Source organism: Nelumbo nucifera, chromosome 1 (genome assembly GCF_055504915.1).
Source record: "Nelumbo nucifera cultivar China Antique chromosome 1, China Antique-T2T, whole genome shotgun sequence".
Classification (NCBI taxonomy): Eukaryota; Viridiplantae; Streptophyta; class Magnoliopsida; order Proteales; family Nelumbonaceae; genus Nelumbo; species Nelumbo nucifera.
In genome coordinates, this window is record NC_142649.1 from 6572584 (window position 1) to 6588061 (window position 15478).

At 41.2% G+C, this 15478-nt stretch overlaps 1 long non-coding RNA gene across 1 annotated transcript; it reads left to right on the top strand.

Moving 5' to 3' along the window:
- Positions 1–7799: 7799 nt before the first annotated feature.
- LOC148802868 (uncharacterized) lies at positions 7800–9084 on the top strand. The gene is made up of 3 exons (XR_016076196.1): positions 7800–7998; positions 8108–8187; positions 8269–9084. It is a non-coding gene; the product is annotated as an uncharacterized LOC148802868 (long non-coding RNA).
- Positions 9085–15478: the final 6394 nt, after the last annotated feature.

Genomic DNA, 15478 nt, shown 5'->3' on the forward strand with positions numbered 1-15478 from the left:
AATCTTCCGTGTAAGCTTCTCAACTCTCCACTTCATTCTGTGTCCTCTTTTGGGGGTATGGCTTTCTAATTCGCTCTGGTTAAATGCGTACTTTTGGACTCCTCGAGGCGTTTCTACTTTTGGGGAGGGCATTCCGACTATATCGCGCCATACTATTGTTTCCGCTTTCCGTTAATAATGTAAGTATATCTGACACATCCCTTGCTTAAAGGACTTCCATTTTCTTTTAATTCCTTCGGATAAGTGACTGATTATTTCTCGTCATGCTTTGAATGGTGGTTCGACCGGAAATTGGCCGCAATTCAAGATAGGGCTGTCAACGGGTGGGATCCGGGTCCGGTCTACGTAGAAGCACTCCCGAGTAGATCATTTTTTGGGACAAAACCTTAGACCCAAAACCTCCATTTTAACTTAAAATTTAGGTTGAAACAAAAACATAGGTTTAAAACCGAACCATTTAAGTTAAAAAACACCACTTTTCTTATTTAAATCGCAAACTAAAATTTAAACTTTAATCATATATTATTAATAAAATTGATAAAAAATACTAAGTTACTTATATGTTAAAACGTCAGGCACCTTTCTTTAACTATCTATGTATCAGACTCGACATTTAAACCTATGATAAGAGCGAAACCGTAAGAAAATGAATGAAATAATATATATGGTTAACAAAATAGTCGGTTTTGGGCATGAATCGATTCGGGAAGGGCGAGTACCGGAACCGACCCAATTATTTATTTCAACATAATCGTGGAGCCGGATCCTTTATAAATGGTTGGGTCGATTCGGGCCAACCGGGTAGACCTGAACCGTTGACAGCCCCTTCAAGAACATGAACGATGATAGCAATTGTGATGCAGCAAGGTTGGTATCCCTTTTCCTTCTCCCTTCGGACCTGTACTTCGAGGTAAGGACCTTTCAAAACCGCACTCGATGTTCGTACCTTTGTTATTGAGGCATAAGATTCTGTCCTGCGAAATTGGTTTTGGATTTTCACGAATTAATAAATTCTGCTAATGCTATTTCTGCCTTGTCATTGCAGGAACATTCTAATGGGTTCGGATTGTCAACTGCCGTATCAGGATGACTGCCATGGGGTAAGCCACCATTGGTTAAATCTGTTGGAACTTTTTATAAGCGCTTCTCTTGCTTTATTGGCGTTTTTTGTGGCTGTAACTTCTTTATATTTTCTAATACTCCCCTTGGTCTCTACAGGCATTGCCACTTCCATGAGATTGTGCCATTGGAGCAGATTCAAACGGTCGAATTGGAGCAGTAGTCCGCCGAGGCCTTGCATACGCTGGAGTCCAGAATAAGCCACTCTAACCCATTTCTTCTATATTCACTTGTAAACTATTTCTTGTCCACCTGTTTCTGATTAGATAGTCTTCACAGGTGAAGGGCGTGAGCGCAAAGGAGATTCGGAAGCGATACGGATGCGGAAGCTGTACAGGTATGCGTTTTTGGTACAATGTCTGCATACCTAAAATTATATCATTTTTTGAAGACAATGTCTGTCGGTCGTGGCAGTGGCTATAATATCCTTGGGTCTTATGGGTGCAGGCATGGAGAATGCTCGACTTGCAGGCAACCTCTGCAAACTCTCACGGCTTTACTATGAGGAAGCTGGTCCAAACTTCCGTGTAAGCTTCTCAACTCTCCACTTCATTCTGTGTCCTCTTTTGGGTGTATGGCTTTCTAATTCGCTCTGGTTAAATGCGTAGTTTTGGACTCCTCGAGGCGTTGCTACTTTTGGGGAGGGCATTCCGACTATATCGTGCCATACTATTGTTTCCGCTTTCCGTTAATAATGTAAGTATATCTGATACATCCTTTGCTTAAAAGACTTCCATTTTCTTTTAATTCCTTCGGATAAGTGACTGATTATTTCTCGTCATGCTTTGAATGGTGGCTCGACCGGAAATTGGCCGCATTTCAAGATAGGGCTGTCAACGGGTGGGATCCGGGTCCGGTCTAGGTTGCAGCACTCCCGAGTAGATCATTTTTTGGGACAAAACCTTAGACCCAAAACCGTCCATTTTAACTTAAAATTTAGGTTGAAACAAATACATATGTTTGAAACCGAACCATTTAAGCTAAAGGACACCACTTTTCTTATTTAAATCGCAAACTAAAATTTAAACTTTAATCATATATGATTAATAAAATTGATAAAACATACTAAGTTACTTATATGTTAAAACGTCAGGCACCTTTATTTATCTATCTATGTATCAGACTCGACATTTAAACCTATGATAAGAGCGAAACCGTAAGAAAACGAATGAAAGAATATATAAGGTTAGCAAAATAGTCGGTTTTGGGCATGAATCGATTCGGGAGGGGCGAGTACCGGGACCGACCAAATTATTTATTTCAACATAATCGTGGAGCCGGATCCTTTATAAATGGTTGGGCCGATTCGGGCCAGCCGGGTAGACCTGAACCGTTGACAGCCCCTTCAAGAACATGAACGGTGGTAGCTATTGTGGTGCAGCAAGGTTGGTATCCCTTTTCCTTCTCCCTTCGGAGCTGTACTTCGAGGTAAGGACCTTTCAAAACTGCACTCGATGTTCGTACCATTGTTTTTGAGGCAAAAGATTTTGTCCTGCGAAGTTGGTCTTGGATTTTCACGAATTAATAAATTCTGCTAATGCTATCTCTGCCTTGTCATTGCAGGAACATTCTAATGGTTTCGGATTGTCAACTGCCGTATCAGGATGACTGCCATGGCGTAAGCCACCATTGGTTAAATCTATTGGAACTTTTTATAAGTGCTTCTCTTGCTTTATTGCCTTTTTTTGTGGTTGTAACTTCTTTATATTTTCTAATACTCCCCTTGGATTCTACAGGCATTGCCACTTCCATGAGATTGCGTCATTGGAGCAGATTCAAACGGTCGAATTGGAGAAGTAGTCCGCCGAGGCCTTGCATACGCTGGAGTCCAGAATAAGCCACTCTAACCCATTTCTTCTATATTCCCTTGTAAACTATTTCTCGTCCACCTGTTCCTGATGAGATATTCTTGACAGGTGAAGGGCGTGAGCGCAAAGGAGACTCGGAAGCGATACGGATGCGGAATCTGTACAGGTATGTGTTTTTTCTACAATGTCTGCAAACCAAAATTATATCATTTTTGGAAGAGAAGTTCTGTCGGTCGTGGCAGTGGCGATAATATCCTTGGGTCTTATGGGTCCAGGCAAGGAGAATGCTCGACTTGCAGGCAAGCTCTGCAAGCTCTCACGGCTTTACTATGAGGAAGCCGGTCCAATCTTCCGTGTAAGCTTCTCAACTCTCCACTTCATTCTGTGTCCTCTTTTGGGGGTATGGCTTTCTAATTCGCTCTGGTTAAATGCGTACTTTTGGACTCCTCGAGGCGTTTCTACTTTTGGGGAGGGCATTCCGACTATATCGCGCCATACTATTGTTTCCGCTTTCCGTTAATAATGTAAGTATATCTGACACATCCCTTGCTTAAAGGACTTCTATTTTCTTTTAATTCCTTCGGATAAGTGACTGATTATTTCTCGTCATGCTTTGAATGGTGGCTCGACCGGAAATTGGCCGCAATTCAAGATAGGGCTGTCAACGGGTGGGATCCGTGTCCGGTCTAGGTAGAAGCACTTCCGAGTAGATCATTTTTTGGGACAAAACCTTAGACCCAAAATCGTCCATTTTAACTTAAAATTTAGGTTGAAACGAAAACATAGGTTTAAAACCGAACCATTTAAGCTAAAAAACACCACTTTTCTTATTTAAATCACAAACTAAAATTTAAACTTCAATCGTATATTTTTAATAAAATTGATAAAAAATACTAAGTTACTTATATATTAAAACGTCTGGCACCTTTATTTATCTATCTATGTATCAGATTCGACTTTTAAACCTATGATAAGAGCGAAACCATAAGAAAACGACTGAAATAATATATATGGTTAACAAAATAGTCGGTTTTGGGCATGAATCGATTCGGGAGGTGCGAGTACCGGAACCGACCCCATTATTTATTTCAACATAATTGTGGAGCCGGATCCTTTATAAATGGTTGGGTCGATTCGGGCCAGCCGGGTAGACCTGAACCGTTGACAGCCCCTTCAAGAACATGAACGATGGTAGCTATTGTGATGCAGCAAGGTTGGTATCCCTTTTCCTTCTCCCTTCGGAGCTGTATTTCGAGGTAAGGACCTTCCAAAACCGCACTCGATGTTCGTACCTTTGTTATTGAGGCATAAGATTTTGTCCTGCGAAGTTGGTTTTGGATTTTCACGAATTAATAAATTCTGCTAATGCAATTTCTGCCTTGTCATTGCAGGAACGTTCTATTGGGTTCGGATTGTCTACGTATCAGGATGACTGCCATGGGGTAAGGCACCATTGGTTATATCTATTGGAACTTTTTATAAGGGCTTCTTTTGCTTTATTGCCGTTTTTTGTGGCTGTAACTTCTTTATATTTTCTAATACTCCCCTTGGTTTTTACAGGCATTGCCACTTCCATGAGATTGCGCCATTGGAGCAGATTCAAACGGTCGAATTGGAGTAGTAGTCCGCCGAGGCCTTGCATACGCTGGAGTCCAGAATACGCCACTCTAACCCATTTCTTCTATATTCACTTGTAAACTATTTCTTCTCCACCTGTTTCTGATTAGATATTCTTCACAGGTGAAGGGCGTGAGCGCAAAGAAGATTCGGAAGCGATACGGATGCGGAAGCTGTACAGGTTTGCGTTTTTTGTACAATGTCTGCATACCTAAAATTATATCATTTTTGGAAGACAAGGTCTGTCGGTCGTGGCTGTGGCTATAATATCCTTGGGTCTTATGGGTGCAGGCATGGGGAATGCTCAACTTGCAGGCAAGCTCTGCAAGCTCTCACGGCTTTACATGAGGAAGCCGGTCCAATCTTCCGTGTAAGCTTCTCAACTCTCCACTTCATTCTGTGTCCTCTTTTGGGGGTATGGCTTTCTAATTCGCTCTGGTTAAATGCGTAGTTTTGGACTCCTCGAGGCGTTTCTACTTTTGGGGAGGGCATTCCGACTATATCGCGCCATACTATTGTTTCCGCTTTCCGTTAATAATGTAAGTATATCTGACACATGCCTTGCTTAAAAGACTTCCATTTTCTTTTAATTCCTTCGGATAAGTGGCTGATTATTTCTCGTCATGCTTTGAATGGTGGCTCGACCGGAAATAGGCCGCAATTCAAGATGGGGCTGTCAACGGGTGTGATCCGGGTCCGGTCTAGGTAGAAGCACTCCCGAGTAGATCATTAAATGGGACAAAACCTTAGACCCAAAACCGTCCTTTTTAACTTAAAATTTAGGTTGAAACTGAAACATAGGTTTAAAACCGAACAATTTAAGCTAAACGACACCACTTTTGTTATTTAAATCGCAAACTAATATTTAAACTTTAATCATATATCGTTAATAAAATTGATAAAAAAATACTAAGTTACTTATATGTTAAAACGTCAGGCAACTTTATTTATCTATGTATGTATCAGACTCGACATTTAAACCTATGATAAGAGTGAAACCGTAAGAAAACGAATGAAATAATATATATGGTTAACAAAATAGTCGGTTTTGGGCATGAATCGATTCAGGAGGTGCGAGTACTGGAACCGACCCAATTATTTATTTCAACATAATCGTGGAGGCGGATTCTTTATAGATGGTTGGGTCGATTCGGGCCAGCCGGGTAGACCTGAACCGTTGACAGCCCCTTCAAGAACATGAACGATGATAGCAATTGTGCTGCAGCAAAGTTGGTATCCCTTTTCCTTTTCCCTTCGGACCGGTACTTCGAGGTAAGGACCTTTCAAAACCGCACTCGATGTTCGTACCTTTGTTATTGAGGCATAAGATTTTGTCCTGCGAAGTTGGTTTTGGATTTTCACGAATTAATAAATTCTGCTAATGCAATTTCTGCCTTGTCATTGCAGGGACATTCTAATGGGTTCGAATTCTCAACTGCCGTATCAGAATGACTGCCATGGGATAAACCACCATTGGTTATATCTATTGGAACTTTTTATAAGGGCTTCGCTTGCGTTATTGCCATTTTTTGTGGCAGTAACTTCTTTATATTTTCTAAGACTCCCCTTGGTTTCTACAGGCATTGCCACTTCCATGAGATTGCGCCATTGGAGCAGATTCAAACGGTCGAATTGGAGCAGTAGTGCGCCGAGGCCTTGCATACGCTGGAGTCCAGAATAAGCCACTCTAACCCATTTCTTCTATATTCACTTTAAACTACTTCTTGTCCACCTGTTTCTGATTAGATATTCTTCACAGGTGAAGGGCGTGAGCGCAAAGGAGATTCGGAAGCGATACGGATGCGGAAGCTGTACAGGTATGCGTTTTTTGTACAATGTCTGCATACCTAAAATTATATCATTTTTGGAAGACAAGGTCTGTCGGTCGTGGCAGTGGCTATAATATCCTTGGGTCCTATGGGTGCAGGCATGGAGAATGCTCGACTTGCAGGCAACCTCAGCAAACTCTCACGGCTTTACTATGAGGAAGCTGGTCCAAACTTCCGTGTAAGCTTCTCAACTCTCCACTTCATTCTGTGTCCTCTTTTGGGTGTATGGCTTTCTAATTCGCTCTGGTTAAATGCGTAGTTTTGGACTCCTCGAGGCGTTGCTACTTTTGGGGAGGGCATTCCGACTATATCGCGCCATACTATTGTTTCCGCTTTCCGTTAATAATGTAAGTATATCTAAGACATCCTTTGCTTAAAAGACTTCCATTTTCTTTTAATTCCTTCGAACAAGTGACTGATTATTTCTCGTCATGCTTTGAATGGTGGCTCGACCGGAAATTGGCCACAATTCAAGATAGGGCTGTCAACGGGTGGGATCCGGGTCCGGTCTACGTAGAAGCACTCCCGAGTTGATCATTTTTTGGGACAAAACCTTAGACCCAAAACCGTCCATTTTAACTTAAAATTTAGGTTGAAACAAAAACATAGGTTTAAAACCGAACCTTTTAAGCTTAAAGACACCACTTTTCTTAATTAAATTGCAAACTAAAATTTAAACTTTAATCATATATGATTAATAAAATTGCTAAAAAATACTAAGTTACTTATATGTTAAAACGTCAGGCACCTTTATTTATCTATCTATGTATCAGACTCGACATTTAAACCTATGATAAGAGCGAAACCGTAAGAAAACGAATGAAAGAATATATAAGGTTAGCAAAATAGTCGGTTTTGGGCATGAATCGATTCGGGCGGGGCGAGTACTGGAACCGACCCAATTATTTATTTCAACATAATCGTGGAGCCGGATCCTTTATAAATGGTTGGGTCAATTCGGGCCAGCCGGGTAGACCTGAACCGTTGACAGCCACTTCAAGAACATGAACGAGGATAGCGATTGTGCTCTAGCAAGGTTGGTATCCCTTTTCCTTCTCCCTTCGGACCTGTAATTCGAGGTAAGGACCTTTCAAAACCGCACTCGATGTTCGTACCTATGTTATTGAGGCAAAAGTTTTTGTCTTGCGAAGTTGGTTTTGGATTTTCACGAATTAATAAATTCTGCTAATGCTATTTCTGCCTTGTCATTGCAGGAACAATCTAATGGGTTCGGATTGTCAACTGCCGTGTCAGGATGACTGCCATGGGGTAAGCCACCATTCGTTAAATCTATTGGAACTTTTTATAAGGGCTTCTCTTGCTTTATTGCCCTTTTTTGTGGCTGTAACTTCTTTATATTTTCTAATACTTCCCTTGGTTTCTACAGGCATTGCCACTTCCATGAGATTGCGCCATTGGAGCAGATTCAAACGGTCGAATTGGAGCAGTAGTGCGCCGAGGCCTTGCATACGCTGGAGTCCAAAATAAGCCACTCTAAACCATTTCTTCTATATTCACTTGTAAACTATTTCTCGTCCACCTGTTCCTGATTAGATATTCTTGACAGGTGAAGGGCGTGAGCGCAACGGAGACTCGGAAGCGATACGGATGCGGAACCTGTACAGGTATGCGTTTTTTGTGCAATATCTGCATACCTCAATTATATAATTTTTGGAAGACAAGGTCTGTCGGTCATGGCAGTGGCTATAATATCCTTGGGTCTTATGGGTGCAGGCATGGAGAATGCTCGATTTGCAGGCAAGCTCTGCAAGCTCTCACGGCTTTACTAGGAGGAAGCTGGTCCAATCTTCCGTGTAAGCTTCTCAACTCTCCACTTCATTTTGTGTCCTCTTTTGGGTGTATGGCTTTCTAATTCGCTCTGGTTAAATGCGTAGTTTTGGACTCCGCGAGGCGTTGCTACTTTTGGGGAGGGCATTCCGACTATATCGCGCCATACTATTATTTCCGCTTTCCGTTAATAATGTAAGTATATCTGACACATCCTTTGCTTAAAGGACTTCCATTTTCTTTTAATTCCTTCGGAGAAGTGACTGATTATTTCTCGTCATGCTTTGAATGGTGGCTCCACCGGAAATTGGCCGCAATTCAAGATAGGGCTGTCAACGGGTGTGATCCGGGTCCGGGCTTGGTAGAAGCACTCCCGAGTAGATCATTAAATGGGACAAAACCTTAGATCCAAAACCGTCCATTTTATCTTAAAATTTAGGTTGAAACAAAAACATAGGTTTAAAACCGAACCATTTAAGCTAAAAGACACCACTTTTCTTATTTAAATCGCAAACTAAAATTTAAACTTTAATCATTTATCGTTAATAAAATTGATAGAGAAATACTAAGTTACTTATATGTTAAAACGTCTGGCACCTTTATTTATCTATCTATGTATCAGACTCGACACTTTAAACCTCTGAAAAGAGAGAAACCGTAAGAAAATGAAATAAATAATATATATGATTAACAAAATAGTCGGTTTTGGGCTTGAATCGATTCGGGAGGTGCGAGTACCGGAACCGACCCAATTATTTATTTCAACATAATCATAGAGCCGGATCCTTTATAAGTTGTTGGGTCGATTCGGGCCAGCCGGGTAGACCTGAACCGTTGACAGCACCTTCAAGAACATGAACGATGATAGCGATTATGCTGCAGCAAGGTTGGTATCCCTTTTCCTTCTCCCTTCGGACCTGTACTTTGAGGTAAGGACCTTTCAAAACCGCACTCGACATTCGTACCTTTGTTATTGAGGCATAAGATTTTGTCTTGCGAAGTTGGTTTTGGATTTTCACGAATTAATAAATTCTGCTAATGCTATTTCTGCCTTGTCATTGCAGGGACATTCTAATGGGTTCGAATTCTCAACTGCCGTATCAGAATGACTGCCATGGGATAAACCATCATTGGTTATATCTATTGGAACTTTTTATAAGGGCTTCTCTTCCTTTATTGCCATTTTTTGTGGCAGTAACTTCTTTATATTTTCTAATACTCCCCTTGGTTTCTACAGGCATTGCCACTTCCATGAGATTGCGCCATTGGAGCAGATTCAAACGGTCGAATTGGAGCAGTAGTGCGCCGAGGCCTTGCATACGCTGGAGTCCAGAATAAGCCACTCTAACCCATTTCTTCTATATTCACTTCTAAAATATTTCTTTTCCACCTGTTTCTGATTAGATATTCTTCACAGGTGAAGGGCGTGAGCGCAAAGGAGATTCGGAAGCGATACGGATGCGGAAGCTGTACAGGTATGCGTTTTTTGTACAATGTCTGCATACCTAAAATTATATCATTTATGGAAGACAAGGTCTGTCGGTCGTGGCAGTGGCTATAATATCCTTGGGTCTTATGGGTGCAGGCATGGAGAATGCTCGACTTGCAGGCAACCTCTGCAAACTCTCACGGCTTTACTATGAGGAAGCTGGTCCAAACTTCCGTGTAAGCTTCTCAACTCTCCACTTCATTCTGTGTCCTCTTTTGGGTGTATGGCTTTCTAATTCGCTCTGGTTAAATGCGTAGTTTTGGACTCCTCGAGGCGTTGCTACTTTTGGGGAGGGCATTCCGACTATATCGCGCCATACTATTGTTTCCGCTTTCCGTTAATAATGTAAGTATATCTAACACATCCTTTGCTTAAAAGACTTCCATTTTCTTTTAATTCCTTCGGACAAGTGACTGATTATTTCTCGTCATGCTTTGAATGGTGGCTCGACCGGAAATTGGCCACAATTCAAGATAGGGCTGTCAACGGGTGGGATCCGGGTCCGGTCTAGGTAGAAGCACTCCCGAGTTGATCATTTTTTGGGACAAAACCTTAGACCCAAAACCGTCCATTTTAACTTAAAATTTAGGTTGAAACAAAAACATAGGTTTAAAACCGAACCTTTTAAGCTTAAAGACACCACTTTTCTTAATTAAATTGCAAACTAAAATTTAAACTTTAATCATATATGATTAATAAAATTGATAGAAAAATACTAAGTTACTAATATGTTAAAACGTGAGGCACCTTTATTTATCTATCTATGTATCAGACTCGACATTTAAACCTATATAAGAGCGAAACCGTAAGAAAACGAATGAAATAAAATATATGGTTAACAAAATAGTCGGTTTTGGGCATGAATCGATTCGGGAGGGGCGAGTTCTTGAACCGACCCAATTATTTTTTTCAACATAATCGTGGAGACGGATCCTTTATAAATGGTTGGGCCGATTCGGGCCAACCGGGTAGATCTGAACCGTTGACAGCCCCTTCAAGAACATGAACGATGATAGCGATTGTGCTCTAGCAAGGTTGGTATCCCTTTTCCTTCTCCCTTCGGAGCTGTACTTCGAGGTAAGGACCTTTCAAAACTGCACTCGATGTTCGTACCATTGTTTTTGAGGCAAAAGATTTTGTCCTGCGAAGTTGGTCTTGGATTTTCACGAATTAATAAATTCTGCTAATGCTATTTCTGCCTTGTCATTGCAGGAACATTCTAATGGGTTCGGATTGTCAACTGCCGTATCAGGATGACTGCCATGGCGTAAGCCACCATTGGTTAAATCTGTTGGAACTTTTTATAAGTGCTTCTCTTGCTTTATTACCGTTTTTTGTGGCTGTAACTTCTTTATATTTTCTAATACTCCCCTTGGATTCTACAGGCATTGCCACTTCCATGAGATTGCGTCATTGGAGCAGATTCAAACGGTCGAATTGGAGAAGTAGTCCGCCGAGGCCTTGCATACGCTGGAGTCCAGAATAAGCCACTCTAACCCATTTCTTCTATATTCACTTGTAAACTATTTCTCGTCCTCCTGTTCCTGATGAGATATTCTTGACCGGTGAAGGGCGTGAGCGCAAAGGAGACTCGGAAGCGATACGGATGCGGAACCTGTTCAGGTATGTGTTTTTTGTACATTGTCTGCAAACCTAAATTATATCATTTTTGGAAGAGAAGTTCTGTCGGTCGTGGCAGTGGCGATAATATCCTTGGGTCTTATGGGTCCAGGCAAGGAGAATGCTCGACTTGCAGGCAAGCTCTGCAAGCTCTCACGGCTTTACTATGAGGAAGCCGGTCCAATCTTCCGTGTAAGCTTCTCAACTCTCCACTTCATTCTGTGTCCTCTTTTGGGGGTATGGCTTTCTAATTCGCTCTGGTTAAATGCGTAGTTTTGGACTCCTCGAGGCGTTTCTACTTTTGGGGAGGGCATTCCGACTATATCGCGCCATACTATTGTTTCCGCTTTCCGTTAATAATGTAAGTATATCTGACACATCCCTTGCTTAAAGGACTTCCATTTTCTTTTAATTCCATCGGATAAGTGACTGATTATTTCTCGTCATGCTTTGAATGGTGGTTCGACCGGAAATAGGCCGCAATTCAAGATGGGGCTGTCAACGGGTGTGATCCGGGTCCGGTCTAGGTAGAAGCACTCCCGAGTAGATCATTAAATGGGACAAAACCTTAGACCCAAAACCGTCCTTTTTAACTTAAAATTTAGGTTGAAACTAAAACATAGGTTTAAAACCGAACAATTTAAGCTAAACGACACCACTTTTGTTATTTAAATCGCAACCTAATATTTAAACTTTAATCATATATCGTTAATAAAATTGATAAAAAAATACTAAGTTACTTATATGTTAAAACGTCAGGCAACTTTATTTATCTATGTATGTATCAGACTCGACATTTAAACCTATGATAAGAGAGAAACCGTAAGAAAACGAATGAAATAATATATATGGTTAACAAAATAGTCGGTTTTGGGCATGAATCGATTCAGGAGGTGCGAGTACTGGAACCGACCCAATTATTTATTTCAACATAATCGTGGAGGCGGATTCTTTATAGATGGTTGGGTCGATTCGGGCCAGCCGGGTAGACCTGAACTGTTGACAGCCCCTTCAAGAACATGAACGATGATAGCAATTGTGCTGCAGCAAAGTTGGTATCCCTTTTCCTTTTCCCTTCGGACCGGTACTTCGAGGTAAGGACCTTTCAAAACTGCACTCGATGTTCGTACCTTTGTTATTGAGGCATAAGATTTTGTCCTGCGAAGTTGGTTTTGGATTTTCACGAATTAATAAATTCTGCTAATGCAATTTCTGCCTTGTCATTGCAGGGACATTCTAATGGGTTCGAATTCTCAACTGCCGTATCAGAATGACTGCCATGGGATAAACCACCATTGGTTATATCTATTGGAACTTTTTATAAGGGCTTCGCTTGCTTTATTGCCATTTTTTGTGGCAGTAACTTCTTTATATTTTCTAAGACTCCCCTTGGTTTCTACAGGCATTGCCACTTCCATGAGATTGCGCCATTGGAGCAGATTCAAACGGTCGAATTGGAGCAGTAGTGCGCCGAGGCCTTGCATACGCTGGAGTCCAGAATAAGCCACTCTAACCCATTTCTTCTATATTCACTTCTAAACTACTTCTTGTCCACCTGTTTCTGATTAGATATTCTTCACAGGTGAAGGGCGTGAGCGCAAAGGAGATTCGGAAGCGATACGGATGCGGAAGCTGTACAGGTATGCGTTTTTTGTACAATGTCTGCATACCTAAAATTATATCATTTTTGGAAGACAAGGTCTGTCGGTCGTGGCAGTGGCTATAATATCCTTGGGTCCTATGGGTGCAGGCATGGAGAATGCTCGACTTGCAGGCAACCTCTGCAAACTCTCACGGCTTTACTATGAGGAAGCTGGTCCAAACTTCCGTGTAAGCTTCTCAACTCTCCACTTCATTCTGTGTCCTCTTTTGGGTGTATGGCTTTCTAATTCGCTCTGGTTAAATGCGTAGTTTTGGACTCCTCGAGGCGTTGCTACTTTTGGGGAGGGCATTCCGACTATATCGCGCCATACTATTGTTTCCGCTTTCCGTTAATAATGTAAGTATATCTAAGACATCCTTTGCTTAAAAGACTTCCATTTTCTTTTAATTCCTTCGGACAAGTGACTGATTATTTCTCGTCATGCTTTGAATGGTGGCTCGACCGGAAATTGGCCACAATTCAAGATAGGGCCGTCAACGGGTGGGATCCGGGTCCGGTCTAGGTAGAAGCACTCCCGAGTTGATCATTTTTTGGGACAAAACCTTAGACCCAAAACCGTCCATTTTAACTTAAAATTTAGGTTGAAACAAAAACATAGGTTTAAAACCGAACCTTTTAAGCTTAAAGACACCACTTTTCTTAATTAAATTGCAAACTAAAATTTAAACTTTAATCATATATGATTAATAAAATTGATAGAAAAATACTAAGTTACTAATATGTTAAAACGTGAAGCGCCTTTATTTATCTATCTATGTATCAGACTCGACATTTAAACCTATATAAGAGCGAAACCGCAAGAAAACGAATGAAATAAAATATATGGTTAACAAAATAGTCGGTTTTGGGCATGAATCGATTCGGGCGGGGCGAGTACTGGAACCGACCCAATTATTTATTTCAACATAATCGTGGAGCCGGATCCTTTATAAATGGTTGGGTCAATTCGGGCCAGCCGGGTAGACCTGAACCGTTGACAGCCACTTCAAGAACATGAACGAGGATAGCGATTGTGCTCTAGCAAGGTTGGTATCCCTTTTCCTTCTCCCTTCGGACCTGTAATTCGAGGTAAGGACCTTTCAAAACCGCACTCGATGTTCGTACCTATGTTATTGAGGCATAAGATTTTGTCTTGCGAAGTTGGTTTTGGATTTTCACGAATTAATAAATTCTGCTAATGCTATTTCTGCCTTGTCATTGCAGGAACAATCTAATGGGTTCGGATTGTCAACTGCCGTGTCTGGATGACTGCCATGGGGTAAGCCACCATTCGTTAAATCTGTTGGAAATTTTTATAAGTGCTTCTCTTGCTTTATTGCCGTTTTTTGTGGCTGTAACTTCTTTATATTTTCTAATACTCCCCATGGCTACTACAGGCATTCCCACTTCCATGAGATTGTGTCATTGGAGCAGATTCAAACGGTCGAATTGGAGAAGTAGTCCGCCGAGGCCTTGCATACGCTGGAGTCTAGAATAAGCCACTCTAACCCATTTCTTCTATATTCACTTCTAAACTATTTCTTGTCCACCTGTTTCTGATTAGATATTATTGACAGGCGAAGGGCGTGAGCGCAAAGGAGATTCAGAAGCGATACGGATGCGGAAGCTGTACAGGTATGCGTTTTTTGTACAATGTCTGCATACCTAAAATTATATCATTTTTGGAAGACAAGGTCTGTCGATCATGGCAGTGGCTATAATATCCTTGGGTCTTATGGGTGCAGGCATGGAGAATGCACGACTTGCAGGCAAGCTCAGCATGCTCTCACGGCTTTAATATGAGGAAGCTGGTCCAATCTTCCGTGTAAGCTTCTCAACTCTCCACTTCATTCTGTGTCCCCTTTTGGGTGTATGGCTTTCTAATTCGCTCTGGTTAAATGCGTAGTTTTGGACTCCTCGAGGCGTTGCTACTTTTGGGGAGGGCATTCCGACTATATCGTGCCATACTATTGTTTCCGCTTTCCGTTAATAATGTAAGTATATCTGATACATCCTTTGCTTAAAAGACTTCCATTTTCTTTTAATTCCTTCGGATAAGTGACTGATTATTTCTCGTCATGCTTTGAATGGTGGCTCGACCGGAAATTGGCCGCAATTCAAGATTGGGCTGTCAACGGGTGGGATCCGGGTCCGGTCTAGGTTGCAGCACTCCCGAGTAGATCATTTTTTGGGACAAAACCTTAGACCCAAAACCGTCCATTTTAACTTAAAATTTAGGTTGAAACTAAAACATAGGTTTAAAACCGAACCATTTAAGCTAAAAGACACCACTTTTTTTGTTTAAATCGCAAACTAAAATTTAAATTTTAATCATATATCGTTAATAAAATTGATAAAAAAATACTAAGTTACTTATATGTTAAAACGTCAGGCACCTTTATTTATCTATGTATGTATCAGACTCGACATTTATACCTGTTATAAGAGAAAAACCGTAAGAAAACGAATTAAATAATATATATGCTTAACAAAATAATCGGTTTTGGGCATGAATCGATTCAGGAAGGGCGAGTACCGGAACCGACCCAATTATTTATTTCAACAT